The sequence below is a fragment of the Pithys albifrons genome, chromosome 5 (assembly GCF_047495875.1).
Source record: "Pithys albifrons albifrons isolate INPA30051 chromosome 5, PitAlb_v1, whole genome shotgun sequence".
Taxonomy (NCBI): Eukaryota; Metazoa; Chordata; class Aves; order Passeriformes; family Thamnophilidae; genus Pithys; species Pithys albifrons.
Window position 1 is genome coordinate 42,453,579 of NC_092462.1, and position 18,339 is coordinate 42,471,917.

At 42.0% G+C, this 18,339-nt stretch overlaps 1 long non-coding RNA gene across 1 annotated transcript; it reads right to left on the reverse strand.

Annotated features, from left to right (window-relative positions):
- Window positions 1-1,458: 1,458 nt before the first annotated feature.
- LOC139671883 (uncharacterized) lies at window positions 1,459-17,748 on the reverse strand. The gene is made up of 3 exons (XR_011697805.1): window positions 17,661-17,748; window positions 1,790-2,026; window positions 1,459-1,655 (listed from the first exon to the last, which is right to left on the reverse strand). It is a non-coding gene; the product is annotated as an uncharacterized lncRNA (long non-coding RNA).
- Window positions 17,749-18,339: the final 591 nt, after the last annotated feature.

Below are 18,339 nucleotides of genomic sequence, written 5' to 3' on the forward strand. Positions count from 1 at the left end.
TTAAGAGTCATATTTTTGGGGGCTAACTGGAAAGAGAACCAAGAGTGAGAAGATGTGACCACTGATAAATTCCTCTTTCTTCCCCAGGAGCCACATTTCTGTCTTGCTTCCTTCTAGGCAGAAAAACTGATTCTTTTCCAAAGCAAGCAAAAACCAGATTTTATTTCAGTTCTTTAGGTCATAGAAAAGCATTTGTTTGGGGTAGATTAGTCAGGATTAGTAATCCTCTTTCCTGTTTGCAAGTATTAGAAATGTCTAGAACTCATATGCTGTGTTTCAGGATGGTTATGAAATATTAATTTTTAACATGATGCTGTTTTGTAGACTTGCAGACTTTCAGTTTCCTTTATTGAAAGTGCTTTCCAAGTCAAGACAATAGCAACATTCAAATCTTTGGACTGTGGACAGGAAGAAGGAATCATCAGGGTAAACCCATTACTCAATGAAAATTTGTTTCCATGTGTTAATTATTACTTCCTAACTTTTTTCTTTAGGTGAGAGTCTGTGCACTGATAATCTGCATGCTGTTGTAACACCACGACCACATTTTCCCTTTCCTCTGTTCCACTGCTATCCCAGCACAGTTATTCCACATCTCCCACACCAGGACAATAGCACCAGGACACTCTAGGCATTGATAATTATTTTATAGGATGAGAAATGAACAGTCTTACACAGGCTGTGTATCAGGTTGCTCAACTGAGGATCAAGTTGAAATATTCAGTGTTTAAAACAACATTTGTCTGAGGTTCCTGTAAGAGAACATGGAATGGAACCGGTAACAGGGTTGAGCTGACACATGCACTGCAGGGTAATCCAAATCCCAGGCTGAATAAAAAGAGCAAGCCAGCAAGGACTTCTGAAACCAGCATCACTGTTTATACTCCTCTCTCTGCAGCAGGGCAGCAGGATCTTCTGGAGAGCTACTATTACATCTGGATTGGGAATCAGCGCCAGTTAGGCTCTCAGGAGCATGGCTGTGAGCCAGGAGAGATAAATCAGGAATTAAAACCTTCATGAGTACCTGCTGAGTTAAGCATGGTTACAAGGAAAGAAAACCAAGAAGCTTTCCTCAGTCTAGGGGGGAATCATCTTTCCCATGACAGAGCCTCCACCCTGTGCCTTGGGTGCAAAATCCCAGTGTGGCAAAGCCTTCCAGAGCCTTTCCATTCAGTTCAGCCCTATAGGCAGCCCATGTGCATCTTCACATGGTGCAGCAAATAGTGGAAGCATAGGTATAAACTGACTATAACACACAGCAAATGAATAAGTGCTCCAGAGACATCACACTAGTGCTCTCAAGGGTACAAGATGATTAAATACTTGACGAGATTTGCCCAGAGCTGACACTCTACTTAGACAAATGAGTCCAAATGGCTTTGAATAGCTGATTATCTGACATCATTGCATTGAACAAAGGTTACCTGAGAAGTGCACTAAGTGCAGCTCCCTCTCTGCAGTCACCAAGAGCTGGAGAGGCTCAGCCTTCTGTGGACATTCCTCTCCTTGCCACAGCAGAAAAGGGCAGGGTGCAGCTCTTCACAGCCTCTGTACCCCAGCATGCCATTGGGGGCTTTAGCTTTTGTTTTATTCCCCTCCAACACAGAAGATCCAAGATTCCTCATAGCAGGCTGCACAGAACTCATCATGGATCACTTGCAAGAGAACAACAGAAGCAACAAAAGAAAAACTTTGAGTTCTAAGCCAGTGCCATTGCACAGCTCTAAAAGGCTGTTCATTATCATTTGCAGCCATTAAAGGACAAGGAGTTGGTTAGTGATATTCCTACCTGCTGCAGTAAGGGGAAAGCAGATGTGGCTCCAACTCCAGGGAATTCTTCCAACTTTGGCCACCCTCTACATCATCCCACACCTTGCAGTGCCTTCAGTAGTCAAATGTCAAATACTGTGTGTCAGTGCATTTGACTCCATAATTTCATCAAGAAAGCACATGGTTTTCTTCTTAAAAGACTTCTGAGCTTAATTTATGTGATGGCAGATTAAATTTCTCTTTCAACCTTTACGTTCTGGAAGAAATTAAGATCAATAATTGTTCTTACCAGCCATCCTTTCTACTATGTGATGACCTGAGCCCAAAGCAAAGCTTAGTCACCTCCAGGCCTCCAAGGACATATGAAGTTACATCGAACCTTTGATGTAACAGGCTACTCTTCCCCAGCCCTCTACTCACCTTCACGTACACAACAACTTAATTTTTGAAACCTCATATGTGCTGGGTTGCTTGCACACATCACCTGTTGAAGCACCAATTGTCTGAGTGTTATTTTGATGGAAATGCTGTAATAGTAGCTTATCTAAATATTTTTATTTTGCTACCTTGTGTTTCTCACATCTGTTTGTGGAATTTCACATTCAGCTGCACATCCAAAACCAACATCAACTGCCATTACACAATGCAAGGCTCAATAACCCCTTGACTCACAAGGTTTGCTGGCAAGCCTCCTTATTCCTTTTCTACTCCCCTACCAGTTATGCTTCCATTTTCCAGGAAAAGAGCTTCCATTTTCATTAGGAAATAACTGGTGTGAAACATCTACAGATAGATGATTGATGAATTCTGAGTACAGTATTGATATCCGTATCTCAAACATCTGGTCTTTTACCATTAGAGCTCTTTACAAGCATCTGTGATAAACCCTCAGTGAAACAGGAGTGGGTAATAGCCAAAGACAGATGGCCCCAGATACTTCTGGTTGACTGGAAAGGCTGTTCCAGCAGTGTTACATTTAAGCAAACCATCAACTACTTTAACAGTTATTTAGGACCTTCTCCTCATGACAGTTCAAAATGCAAGCCTGTATTTTGTTATAAAGGCTTTATCACTTTAAACAAAACGAACCAAAACTCTTCAGTGCACAGGAAGAAAACCCATAAAAACCGAGCAACAATTACCACAAGGAGATGGAGATCAATGCTGTAAGATCTGTGACATAGTCCACCACACATAATTGGCCAGAGCACAACAGGAGAGGAGAGCACAGCAGTGAAGACAGTCATAACTGCATCTCTAAACAAGCCCTTGGTTTCCACAGGTAGCTACCACAACTCTGACCTACCTTCTCTCCATAGTACACAGTAGTCTCTGTCTTACCTTCTGACTAACTAACCCACTAGGAGGAAAAAACCTCAGTGACTACCCAAACAGAATGCTAGCTACAATAATATATTGAAAGAAGGTATTCAAGTAGCTTCTGCTTTCCTGGATTAGCTTAATCAATTTATTCAGTGTGGATTGCTACTGCTTCATTTGTATGGTTACCCACTCACATCCACACTGCACAGGTGTGGTGTCTACAGACAGTGGAGGTGGGAACCTGCAAGGCTTACAAAGTAATTTAAAGATTATGAGTTAGAAGTTATTTTCTGCCTTTAACTGGAGCTGGCTGCTAAGTACATACCTCTTGCTTCCTTTCTCCTTAACAGAGGAGCACAGGGTGTTAGGAACTCCATCAGCCCATGACTCCAAACCTACTCTGTCCAAAGGCAGCTGTCTTATGTTTCTGCACTACTGATCACTGCCATCAAACCCAGACTATTTTCCACGTTAATTCAACAATAGCAGTAAAAGCCCACTAAACCCTTGGCACCTACCTTCACTTCTGAGTAAAAATCTACTCTAGGGTCGGTTCAAGGATTTTATATGCTAATAAGTTGGGAAGGGAAAAAGTTATTAGGGTTAATTTGTTTCCAAATTAATTCCCTCCCTTTCCTGCCTGGAGAGAGGAATTTAGTACTGAAAAGTTTGCTTATAGGTGTGGCACCTCTTCAGAAAGGGTAGAGCAGCTGAGTTCTGAATTCACCACCTCTCTCTGCAGCAGTGTTTTATAGCTTTGCTGCTTTACAGCCAGGCTGCTGAGAGGCACTTTACACCAGAACAGTCTGATACAGCAAGTGCTTGAGCCATGCATTCATCCATGCTTCCTGTGAAAGTCCAAGGAAAAGGGTATTTGTTCAGGTTTATACATGCATTGGCATGTTTGTTCAAGGGCATGACAAAGAAGCAAGAAGTCCTGAGCTGTCCTCTGGGATACAAAGGTACCCTAATACTGCAGCTGCTTTTAAGGAGGAATTCCTTTTGCTTCAAAGAGCTCTTGTGGTGCAAGGTGGAGGGAATCTGAGGTCTGACTAGATCAAATTGTGCTACTGCAGTCCTGAGACCAAACTGCCCTGCCTAGGCTTCAAGCACTCTGATAAGCTCAGCTAATTTACATGAGTGGGGGAGGAAGGGAGAAAGCTTCCCATGCCATCAGGCGTGGACAGGCTAAGAAGCAAAAGACACCTATGTGCTGCAGTAAGGTCAGAAGATTTGGATACATCTGAAAAACAAGTGCACAGACTGTTTCTTAAAATATTGATCACAGTTTTGAAACAGGAACAGAAATAACACCAATGCAGAAATCAGGAATTTGGGAGATGGGGCAGTACCTGATCCTTGCACAAATCTAGGCTATCAAACTTGGTTACTGACTTAAATATTATTTAAGTATGTAGTTTTGCCAGTGGTTAGATAGCTGCAGAGAAATAGTTTGGATTTTTCCTCAGCCCTGTGAGTACAAACCACCTGACTGTGGAGACTTCACACATTTTTCCAAGCAGCCTCTGTCAGCAGAGAGCTTTCTGCTCCCTTATTCCCAGGTGCTATGATGGATCAGAGATCACACATATAATTTCTACACCAAGGGCTCCCTGCTCCATTCTCCCCCGCTTCCTTGTCATTTATCCCAAGGCATAACCTTCCTCTCTCCTGGCAGTAGTTTTCTTGCTTACTCTTCCTCTGCAACTGCAGTCATCTCATCCCAGCACGTACTCCATCTTCCCTTCCCACACCCAACTGTTCTCACAAGCACAGCAGCAGCTCGGTTTATACACTCCAGCTTCAAGAAGACAACCCACAAACTTGTCACCACCCTTTCCCCCCCTACTCTAAGCAGGAGTCCAAACTCACAAAGGGAAGAATAAACATCCAAGAAAAAGACCTTAATTCCCTTCCCACTTCAGATCAGCACAGAGGTGCAACATGGGAGCCTCTCTGGGATTAATGTATGGAGATAGATCTGCAGCAGCTGCTGCCAGGAGAGCCACACTTGCTTCTACTGCATGGTGCAATGGATCATCAGCCTCTTACACATGTGATGCAGTGAGAGAGCAGAGGAAGTCCTGACCCATTCTGTGTCAGCACAAGTTTCTGGTATGTTAAGAAACTTCCTGGGGGCTGAACAGACAACTGTGATCAATGGGAGCCTCCCAATCCTAATGGGATAAAACTGAAAGGAGACAAATTTCCACTATCATTTTACTCTTTGTATTAATTGGTTCTCTGATCCTACCCCAAACACCATTCAGAGAGAAACTGAGAGCATACAGCTGCATCAGCCGGCAGCAATGCAGCAAAAGTTCTGGCACAGAGTCCATGCAGGGCACGCATGGGGAATGGAGAGCTACAGACAAGGACTTATGAGGACATCAGATTCCTGTCACTCCAATAAATGCTTCCTGAGATTTTACTGTTCAGGTAACATGTCACATTAGACAAAAGCCCTGCAGTATGTTAAATCTCCTCTGCAGAGATTTTGTCTGATCTCTTTTTGCTGCTAGGGTAGTTTTGGAAACAAAAAAACAAACAAAAGAATACAATCTACATGTAACCTGAAGTGGAGTAATTCTGTTCCCTTCAAAGCAGAGAGGAACAAGAGCCTCCATTCTGGCAGAAAGATGATTTCCCACAGTGCACGTAGTGCCTATCTGCCATTTTTCCAGCATATCCTCTGAGCCTTGGACAGGAGGTGGTGAGGCTGTAAACAAACCATGGACAAGTTTCCAGGGCTGCCCAGAGGCGAGGCTGCCCTGGAGAGAGGCTGGTGTCACTATGCCAGCCTTTCAGGAAGCCTCTTTGAAATAAAGTATGTCTTATTTGCAATCATTAAAGAAAACAGTCAAGTCCTGGTTTCCTATAGAAAAGACGGTAATTGTCTCCTGGTCAACATATTTTTTTTCTTTCACAACCACATTTCCTAATTTCCTTCCAGATCTACAGCTACCACAGAGCTAACCACAAGACACTTACATCTTTGATTACACCAAAAACACGTCTCATTTAACAATGCAGATCTTTCCTTGTGTTTCACAGCATTATCATCACTAGTAGAAAGGTTACACTTTCAGTCTTACACTCCTGAGGTCAATTTTTCTGCTGACACATACCCAGACCAAAGCAGGACTGTTCCCAACTAAGTCTCAGTGATACTGACCTCTTCAGGATTCTGAAACTGCTCTGGGATTTAGCCCAAAATGGCACTGCCCAACCATCTCAAAACTCAGAGCAGCACTGTCTCCATTTCACGGATTGAGAAAGCAGGGCAAAGAGAAGGGCGCTGATTTGCCCACACAGCAAAATAAATACCAAGAATAAGAGCAATACCCCCAAATGTTCCTGCCTCTATGCCTAATACTAAGACTTCAATGAAAAGTGGCAAGATAAAAGCATGTATTTGTTTTCTATTGCTCCCATGCCTCCTTATTAGTGAATAAACCTGAAATACCAAAGATCTTTACTTCTGTTTTGAAGTTAACAGGTCAGATATGAGTTGCAAAAGTTCCCTGATGTAATTCAGGGAAAGGTGGCAAAAGGATACAATCCCATATCAACACAGTTGGGCAAGGGTCCCTGGTGTCAACACAACACTCGAAAGAGCTGGCATGGCTTATTTCACCCAGAAAAATAAGGAGTCTTGCCATGTCTGCACTGGTTATTAATGCCCTGGCAAAACATTCCTTCACCAGACTTGTCTGTGCTGCTCTGCTCAGGATGGACTGGTACAGCTGATGTTTTCATAACTCCATTTTAGTGCTAAAGTCACTTCTTAAATAGTAGCTAAAAAAAAAAAAAAGAAAGAAAAAGTGAAAGAAAACCCCCACCCATTCTCTGTATGTTCTCTTTTACACATTTCCCAACATCAGATATTTTTCCTAAAGAACACAAAAAGTGGTAACACCTTTTTTAAAGCAGACTAATGTCAGTACTCCAGTTTACTTTGTAATTGTCAGCTTTGGCTTTTTTCATTGTATAAAACATATTTGATATCTAAGATGATTGCAATAGGAGTCAATGAAAACTAGTTATATTCCAACCACTGCACTGACTTTTCTCATTCCCTTGTTGCTCACACTTTGATAAACTCTTGAATTTCTTTTCTTGCAGACATCCTCAGAAATTATGTAGGGACAGCACAAGTTGAATCACACTGTTGACATCTTCAAAGCTAGCAAGTCTCCCATTCAAGTGGATCAAAAGTCACAAACTTAACCCTTGGGTTTTCCCTACTTTAGTATGAAGGGAAATACATCAGCATTACAACCTTCTATTCCCAGATGACATTTGGTCCTTTGTGCCCTCTGTAACCTTTCAGGATTCCTACAGTATAATTGGAGCCAGAGCACAAAATGTGTTCATTCACCTCTGTATGGTGATTATAACAAAAGGAACTAAAAAGAGATTCTTTCTTCCACCTGTCAAGAAAAAGGTCTACAATATCCATGCTCAGGCAAAAGCTACTGGTAGGACAGGAATTTAAGGATAATTATGTGTTGAAGCTGATGTCTTATCATATCTTTCTCCCTTAAAAAACCCTTCCAACAACAAAACATCTGAAGGAATGAAGGCTGAATGTAGTGTGGCTTATGTCGTCAATGTTGAGCTAATATGTGACTAAGCTTTGACTCACTGGACTGTCACACAAAGCTCTTCTGTGTTCTCTTCCTCTTGAAGCTCCCCAGCAGCTTTCAGTGGCACCTGCCTTTCTCAAGATTAGCCTGAATTGGGTCAAATTTTATCTGAGGAGGGGAGGGACTCTTTCTTTCTGCTTTCTGCTTGCACACTAGTGGGGAGGAGAAGGTCAGAGATTCCTTGCAGTTGTAAAAATATGAACTAGTGTTAGGATCTGACAGACACACTGGCATAAACACTCCCCAGAGGTAATGAAAACTGAGTGATGAGATGCACATTTTGGAGTTCAGGCTCAGGTTACCCCCCATGACTAGAAAATAGCATTGAGCTACAGGATATATTCTTTCAAACTGATTAATAGAAATCTGGAGTTCCAGTGGTGACATTTATTTTTGTCCTTCTGTAAACTACTTTTGTGGTAAACTTGGGGGTGCCACTTGTGCTGATTTTGTTTTTTTAATTAACTTAAGCTCATTTGAACACTCTGAGATTTATTGGAAACTTGTTCAAATTTAGTGTCTTTCCAGGGTAAAGCCTCCATACTACACTGACCCACTAAGGACAACCCTCTTGGTCAGCATGAAGACTCTCTGGAAGAGAGTAAATTATACTCTCAGGGAGAGTAAATTATAGAAGGAGTCAGAGTTAAATAAGCAGCATCATTTTCTTTTAGTGACCCACTAAAAATTACATAGTGCTGCCAGAAGGTGTAATGGAGACCAAATAAAGTCCAGGTGAAAACAGTAGTAAATGGACTCCTAGATGAGAGGTGTAAAAACTGGGTAAAAACTCAGGTATCTCTTGTGTGATAAGAAGTTCTCGATACCTTATGTGGCATTCCCCAAACAATTGTCCCACCACTGTGGTGAGGGTTCCTTAACAGCTGGAACAGGTCTGAGACATGATTAGGCTGCACACTGTAAGAACAGCTGAGATTATCACAGGAAAAACAGGAAAAATGTGTCAGATTTGAGATTTACCTGAAAAACATGGGGGGAGGATGGGAAGGAAAGTGGGAAGGAAACCAAACAGCCCCACAGGATATGAAATAAAAGCAAGTAAATGTAAACTTGGTTTATACACACATTGATGCTTCCTGAGCTTGTTTTCCACAAGCAGGAGTCTTGTTCAGTTTGAAAAGAAAGATTATTTTTCTAAAAACATACAAACTGTCTTATGAGCAAAAAGAAGATCATGAATGGAAAATCTGTGCTCTTCAGGAGATGGTAAAAATCCCCCCAGAATACTACAATGCAACTGTTTGGCAGTTCCTCAGGTACTTGACATTCACCGTTTACAAAAACCTGCAAAGTAACAACACTGCTTAAAAGTAAGTGCTGAAACTTCACGTAGTTAAGGGTGCACAGTGGGAACTTTGCTGTCACTGGAAAGCCAGCAGTCCTCTCTTGGACATAACACAGTTATGGCTGGATGGGGAGGAAAAACCAAAATAACAAATAAACACAACTAACCAACCACACACACACAAAAAGCTGTACCTTCTGAATGTCATTGATAAGGACATTTTCATACAATCCATCAGGAAACATTACTGCAAGTGCACAATAATCCTAGAATTAAAATAAAGATAGCCCAAAGGAATTTTGGACACAGTCATATTTCAATTTTATTGCTTTGCAGAGAATAAAGCCGCCCTGTTGAAGGCAAAGCAGTCTCTCCATAGCCATTTGTTGAAAAGGACAGACACTATATAGGAACTTACACAATAAAGTAGTTTTCAAAATGTGGATGCCTGTAATGCAGATCACTTTCTGGAAGCAGCATACATTGACAATCGGAGCCCAAAGCCTTACAAAAAATGAGTGAGCAAAACAGACACAAAAGCTCACTGAGATTCTGAGCAGTGTAACAGTTTCAGGGCATGTGCATCCTGCTCTTGCAGACAATATAGCTTAGAGGAACAATTCTGTTGTCTGCAGTCAGTTTACTTTTACAAAAAAGGGTTTCATGATCTTGCATTTAAAGAGAAAACAACTCAAGACCTGCAGACTACATCAAAAAGTTAAATAGTGATAGTACAGTTTGTAACTTAATTTCACATAGCTTGTCATCACATGACTTTTCTTCCCACAAACCCACAGTATTACTGCCTACAATGAAGATGTATAATAATCTATAGTTTAATAAACAAGAATTTTTAAAAATACAAGAAAAAGTCACCCTACAGAAATGTATGCAAATATCAGTGTCCCACTATTTTCGGGCAGAATTTATTATCAGTTTGTTAAACTCCTGTTATGAGTCATACAGACATATAGCTGATATATATAAAAAAAATCAGACTGATGCCTCTGTAATACCCATTAGCAGTCAGCTGAAATATCCCAGATTTACTAAGGCCAAACACTATTTTTCCTACAATGCTGTTTCCTAAGGAAAAGTAATTTCAGATGGTAAAGCTGAACTGATCTTTATACACCAAGGTCTTGGCTGCATGACAGAAAAATTAATGGAGTCTGCTGATCAGCTAAAATACTACAGTTTCAAGTATGTTTGGATGACAGCCAAAGTCTTGGAATTGTTTTGCCATGAAATCTGCTTTAAGACAGGAAGAACAGGAAAGTTTTCAGTCTTGAAGAGGCTTCATGATGAAAAGCCTGGAAAATCAAGCCCATTATTCACATCCAATCAAGCCTGTCCCTCCCTACTCCTTGCTGCCCTCTCCATCCCTAGCACAGACATGTCCATGCATACAAGTGCATCCCACACACTACACACAAAAACCACGCCTCTAACATGCTCTTGTACTTTATTTTTGATAAAATTCCTCAATACTTAATTCCAAATTATAGTGCTGCTTTGCCATTTGAGTAAACTATGCCTCATTTACATACTACAGCTCCCTGAGATAGCTGCCCTTTAAAATAAGTTATTTGCCAGTCAGTTGTGATTCAAACCTCCTGGCTCCTACAGATAATGGAAGTTCAGGCATTCCAGAGGCTCTGCCTGCTTTTTCTTCTGCCTGCCTGCACTGCAGCCTTGATCTGCAGTTGCCTTTCAATCATCACATACTCTTAGCTGACACATAGGTTTCTGTACAGCACAGATACGTATTTAAAATGCAGGTGACATGTAGAACTCTACTGGTCTAGTGGTTGTAGCACAGGGAGCTCTCCAGGGCTGCTGCTGCTGGTGAATTACTGCAGTCATGCTCTCACTGAAGCCAGAAAGAGCACAGTTCAGAGTCTAATCCTTGAAATCAAGGCAACTGAAAAAACAAAGCCTGCACAGCTGTAAAAAACACTCCCTGAAGCAGAGTATTCAGCTATCTTGGGTCTGGGACACCCAAGAATTGCCCTCCTCCCTTACTCAGGCCTGCATGTAGCTGGACATCTCTCCTCTGTGCCCAGCAAGGACTGGATTCAGTGGAGAAGCAGCCCCAGCAGTTCAAGAACACTTGCTCAGCACTGATTCCATCTTTGTATCCATACAGAGTATTGAAAAGGTTTTCATAACATAAGCTTGTCACCACCCTAGATATGAGACTATATAGATATTGTAGTGGTTTCACAACAATAAACCTAGTTTCACAACTCCTGATATTGAATCAAAAATTATCTTCTATCAGATCATAGAACCCTAAGGTTTGATAAGTCAAATTTCTGTAAGAAGCTGTGAGAAGTTAACACTCTGCTGTAGGCTTTGGGCTAGCCCAGGTACTGTCCCCTCTCCTCTGTCACACTTGGATCAGGGCATGGCTGTCATGAACTCCATGTCAACTGCACCAATGCATTGGATGAAAAGTCATCTGCCTGTGCTCAGCTGATCCCTGCTCTGCTGTTGTGGCACAGTGGCCTGAGCCTTCCAGAGCCACGCTGAACTGGTGTGCATGCCTACCCTGTATTGCTGTGGAGAGCTGTGGTCACTGACACAAGGCGCCGCCACCAGGGCTCCAACACTGCCATCAGATTGGAATCAAAATCTGATCAAGCCTGTCTCACATACAGCCTCCCTTCTCCCTCCCACAGAGCCACTAACAATTCAAACTGAATCTTAACTCTGAAACTCAAGTAAGTCACTCTTTCCCCACCTCCCTACAAATGTGGTAACAGCTACTTGTTCTAAAAAATCTACTTTATTGAAAGATTTCTTGGTGTAAACTTACATGACCAAAATACAGCTTTTAGACCAACAGCTGTAGAGAAAATAATTTCAAATTAACACATAGAGATGGTTTTCCTTTTTATTCCAAGTTTGGAGGCCCTGAAAATTGTCATACACACATATGGCAGGGAACATGCAAGTTTTAGTCACCAAAGGCTAAGAATGACTGAGAGACATTTAGACATTGCTTTGAAGCCTTTTGTCTGTGCTAGTCTATACTTAGCAACTCGTAGGCAATTTCATAATTACAGTTTTACCCAGATGTCTCTCGGATCACTTGCAGCTACTACAGTAATACTGAAGCAGTCACACAGCCCCTCATGGCTTTGAGAAGAGTTCATTATGATCCCAAATATAGTTAATTCACAGCTACTGAGCATCTGCTTAGTAAGCCATGGGAATCAAAGTCCGCCAGCCTTGGCTCTCAGAAGCTTACAGCTGTCAGCTCTTGGATCTCACCCTGTCCCTTCAGCCATCAGGAGGAAGAGAGTCTGCAGAAAGGACAAGACAGCTTCTGTAGCTCTGAAAGGAGCTTACAAAGCTGTACAAGGAACAAGATACACCTCCACAAACTGAAGCCCCTCAGTACTCCTTCTCCTGCTGCCCAGACAGGGTACACTCACCCACAGCCAGCCTTGATCTCATGGAGAACATTTTACAGCCTTCAAGCAGAGCTATTTATGGAAACTCTCCAGAACTCTTCTCATTTGGCTATAGGTTTTATCTATGAGCCACTTTCTCTTGTTACAGAAACATCAGAATTCATGGATTTTATGCATATACATCCTACACTGTACTTCATCCAGGTAATCAAATCCACTGTAGTTTTTTCAAACTCTTCTGCTAGCTCCAGGAGAGCGAGTGAAAAGGCGGGGGGGGGGGAGAGGGGGGGGCAGCCACACCACTCTATAGTCTGGTAGAGCTCAGCTACCATGGGATACCTGGCTGTCCTGATCCATTCTGCATTAGGGTGGCAGAGATTTGTCAATGGATGGCAGTGATCAACTAATAGTAGACAAAATGAGGCATGGACCACTTCCAAAAACATGAACTGCATCCTGGGCTTGTTATTATAACATTCTCAGAGAAACAGGGGAAATTTCCTCCATTCTTGATCTACTGCTGTCACAATAAACACTTGTTTACATTGTCCTGAGATCTGTTTGTGCTGAGAGGGATTCTTTCTCTTGCAAGAAGAACTTCTGAAGATGGTCAGTTATTGACAACTTTTATGTTACACAGGCTGATATGCTTTTATATTACATTGCATACCTCCTAAGAATACTTTTGCTTATGAAGATGTTTTACTGTTGCATGACTTCTTTTTGATCCTGAATATCCTCAGAAAACAAATATTCAATTTAAATGCCTTGATTGTCTTTTGAAACATACAGAATAAGCCATTACAAACATTCTCAAATGCAATGTCTCAAAGCACAGTTTATTGCCTGTAAGCTCCACTAACTAAGGTTGTCTGAGTCATGGATTTTCTGCCTGCTTAGGTGTGTAGTCTGACTGTTACCCCTAAGTACAGTGCTTCAAGTCCACTGTTACAAGTCCAAAGGTTTCTGTTTCCTTCTTATATATAGTCAGAGATGTGACTTCACTCTGGCAGCCCCATGGCACCAACCACACACGGTTGGACCTGCATGCTCAGCATTTCTCAGTAGTCTGGGCAAAGTTGAACCATGCTTGCTCTGAGAATGAAGCAGGATGGCACACTTTGTTCTCCCTTTGGAGGGATCAAAATTCAATTGAACAGTGGTGGCAGAAGGGCTCTGCCAGACACTGCTGCCTCAGAGGAGCACATGGTACTACAGCTAAGTGAGCTCCCACATCCCAGGAAAGAGGAGGCCACAGTCTAGTTCAGCTCTTTGCGTACACAAGTGCCCACAGTATTCAGCCTATTCTTGTTCCCCTACTCATCACCTTCAAAATAGAGATATATGGTGCTGCTGACCTGGGGAGAAGAGAGAAGTGAAAAACGTGGTATGTTGTGTTTTCACCTCAACTTCTTTTTCAGGACATCATTTTTCCACTCATGTCTGTCTACCCTCAAGCAACTGCCAACTTTGCTTGCATCTAATGCCAGATTTGGATGCTACCAGGTAGTTTAACATAGTATAAAGAGACAGAAATTTGGACAAAACCTTTATACCTAGGGTTATCTCAGAACTCCCGACTAAGACACCCAGTTTTCCCCTTCTCCAAAATTGAGCAACAAGCAAGTTCTCCTGTGCAGCCCCCTGCGCTGGTACTACCTAACAGTGATGAGGTACTCCAATGAACTGGTATCTATGTCCACAGAAAAACCTTATATTTAATCTGGTCTTCAAAATGGATCAGCTTTTCTGATTTGGTGTGACATTCATTTTATGCTTAGATGTGTTTGTACTTACTACTCAGAGCATTTTTACATAGTATGGTGCAAACAGATATGTCACTGCATGAAAACTGAAAGTTTGCATGCACAAAGAATTCAAATTAATTAGACTACCATAGTTTTCAAATTAGTTTCATTTGATAAATCTGTACAACTTTTCTGGTATGGATATTACTAAAAGTTTAAGAACACTTAGGATGGCATCACATACACCAACAGTAGTTATATTCACTCAGAGGAAGAGCAGTTCTTAAGCTGTTATGTATTCTATTTTATTAAATGAGATTTCATCTCAAGAGAAGTTGGGAAAGAGAAAGACAGAGGAGTGCTTATCATTCTCTGCATCTTTTTTGCATTGTTAAATTGGTTTGTGGAATGGTTACGTGGGTATTCTTGCAAAACTAATTGTAATTCACTGCATAATCCTGAAGTGTATGTGCTTTCAATACTAAGACTCTCTTACATGTCACCATAGATATGCTTTATCTCATAGCTAGCATCTAGATGCTTATTTTAGTCCACAAACAATTGTAAGAGAATGGTTTCAGAAAGACAAAAACAAAGTGTCTGTTCTGTTTATGATCCAAAAGTGAGCAGGAAAAAAACTTAAGAGTGAGTAAAACTATCCTATGAATTGTGAGGTCAAAACAGAAACCAGGCATTGTTTTGTTTGCAGTTAAAGTTCGAAGTGATCCCAAATTATGCCAAAATCCAATCCACTTTGGCTGAAAGAAAATCACTGTATTGGAAAATGAGTCAAGAAAGAGATGCTTAATCACACTCAAGGCTTCTGCCTTCAAGCACTGCAGCTAGAATTACAAAGGCAAATATACCCTGACCTGAAAATCCAGTACAGTATCTAGTTTTTCTCACCATTCTCATCTTCGATCAAACCCAAGAAAGGGAGGAGAACAGACTTAAGGAGGTGGGTAGGCTATGCTGTATTGCTGCTGCTTGCAATTTCCACTATCTCTATCATCCTCATGCAGTCCTGTACAATCTCTTCTCTGTCATTTCCTATTTCCTCCCATTACAACTTCTCTCCACCTAACCCAGTCCTACTAGTTCATCAACACCTGTCACCTGGACTGATACTACAGATCATGTCTGAGAGAAATCCTGCAGGAAGGATGGTCTTTCTCAACACTGCAGTGTTCTTTCCTCTTCCAGAAACACCATCCACCCCAATCTGGCCCCTGCTTCTCATATTACACCCTTCCACCAGTTCTCTTCGTACATGATGTTGCTGTTTTAATCTAAGGAAAAACTGATCATATTCATTTTCCCACAACTTTATCCTCTCATGTCACCACAGTCAAATTTTTTTCATGCTCACAGGGGCTGTTCTTCTTTCCAGCCTGGACAACAAATGCCACTGCTACTACAATAGAACAAAACAAACACCACCCTGCCCCCAACAATCCCACCACCACTCCTGCACCCTCAAAAATCAAGCAAACAAACAAGCAAACAAAAACACCCTGCCCAGAAAAATCCCGACTCCCCCCAACAAAACAACAACCCCAACCCAAACCAAAACCAAGCAAAAAACATCTGACAGCCAGAGCTTATTTCATAAACAAGAGAGGAAAAAGAGCATTAAGATTCCTGAGCAAAATACCTCAACATCCTTTTAGAGCAAGCATTTCTTCCCTCAAACTACCCCAGAGGGGAACGACTAGCTACAAATGCAGTTCTTCTGTAGGGTCCTTCCTTGGGCAGGCAAACAGTTCTGAGAGAAACCTCAAACCCTACCTGCTCCTCTTGTACTGGGGTCTAGTGTATCAACTGGGCATCACGTTCCTGGGCTCATTCCCAACACCTGTTTGGCATAGAACCAGCTGCTCTCTCTAGATCCTTAAAAGCCTTTCCTCCATGTTACACTGCTCTTTTATCTAACTCCTCACATGCATTGGTGACCCTGTCCCCTCTGAGAGATGGCTGAAATTCACACCTGCTTCCATCCCCTTCCCTCACCTGGGGCCTAAGCTGCCGTTCTCCCCTCCCAGAGCAGAGCTAAAAGCCCATGCCAACTACTGACATCCACACTTAGTCATTCCATACTTTCCTTCCATCTCAATGCTTTCTTAAAGTACTGACACACTAAGAAGGCCTTCAGGAAGACCTTTAGAAAAGATCTGCTGGGACCATCATCTATCAAGCTGTACTGGAGCTTTTCAGTTTCCTCCTGCCAAAATGCCTTTACCCTTTGACCCAGACAGAGCTCCTTGGAGAGGGAGTATTTGTTTGCTCAGAACCCATTAGCACCCAGCCCAAGAGCAACCTGCTATGCACTACAGTACTTAATAACAACAATTCAGACACGTATGGTAGAACATTTCACAGCTTGTCAGATTTACTTAAGGAGATATTTCCTTCTTATTTTGTTTTTCAGAATCTGTTTCACTCAAATGTCTTACTGGACCTCAGGGAAAGTGGGAGAAAGGAGGACACTGCATAGAAATCTCAAGATGGATCAGCAGAATGGCATTATTCCTTGAAGACAACAGCCTTCATACTATACTGAAAATAATTTTGTCTGAACAATTGTTGTTTTAATCCCTGACTCAGTACACAAAGATTTCAAACCCATGATCTGTAGGTCATTGTGTTTTTCCCTGCAGCTCAGTAAAGCTAAATTTATATCAATATCAACAGCTTCAGGCCTCCACCTCACCGTTTACTCACCACTACATTTTCTTTTTTCCTTTTGACATTTTCAGTACAAAAGTTCAGCCTGTCATTTCATACTGCTCTCTCAAACCAAATTTAATTTTAAAATAAACACAAAGCAAAAAGGAATGTTTGGAGTTTTTTCTGAGCCAGTGCATATTGCAGGATGTCTCAGGAAAAAAAAAAAAAGAGGGGAAAAAAGGAAAGAAAATAGGAAGCCAAAGTTTCTTCTGTCTCTCAATTTTTTTTCATTCTTACCAACCCAGAAATTGTTATTAGCAAAACTGTAGTTTGCAAGCAGCTGCCTTAGCCTGGATAGTGCATCATCATCTCTTGATTGCCAGTGCTGGAAAAAAATGAGCAATTTTAATGTTATTTTTTCATCAATGCTAGTGGTGCCATTGCCACAAGAATGCCACTGCAGATTACTGCGTGTCAGCTGATGGCCCTCTACCTTTTCAGGCCCTACACCCATCCAAGCACACCTTGGTGGCACAGTGCTCCGTCAAAGCATAGGCTTGGGCTATATGCCCAAGAACTGTTTCTGCCTCGAGTTATGTGGGCAGATTGCTTGTGTCCAGCAGCCAAGATATTCCAGGTGCCATTCCCTTGACCATCCATCAGCCACCGTAGAGCTTCTGTGAGCAGACAAGGACAGGTCCATGAGGCTTGGCATGGATGCAAGTTGTATTTTAAACACACTAAACAGCAAAAGACATCTAAGGTGCGCCCTGACCTTGTGGATCCCATTGAAGCTGTGGCTTGCTGCACTGGAGGCAGATTGGATGCACCTCTGCTTCTTCTGAGGCTGCAGCGGGCTGGGTTTCCTGGGGTACTCTCCAAACTCCCAGTGCTGTGCCTGCCACTCACCTCTGACTGACTTGCAACACTGCATTTTCCACAGCATTTCGTCAAACTGTTGTAGCAATTTGGGTCCATGCTCTCTTTCACACTGTCTTTGCCAACTCCGTTGTGACACTGCCTCCTGGAGCAACATCCACCATTCCACAAACTGCAAAACTATTTAAAATGGCCATCTCTGCAGTTTCTTAGGCAGCAAAGACTGGAGAGTAACATGGCAGGGAAATATATTACTTTGCAGATAGGAAGTGTTTGTCCTTTCCATGTGTTATGTATTACGTTTTATGTATTTGGCGTGAATACCTCAACATTTTGCTGGGTGTGTAAGGTAGACAGAGCAGAGGGGACTGTAGTTATGATGGGAAAAGTTAAGTAGGTAAAAGGTTAAAATAATGTCACTGGTTTGGGCTTCCCGAAAGAATGCAACCAGCTATCTGAGATCAGAGTTAACCATTCACAAATGCTGAGGTGCCCTCAGAGGACAGAATGGGATCACTGGGCTCACGTTGGTGCAGAGAATTAGAATTAATTTGGGAGAGGATCACTGAGGCAAA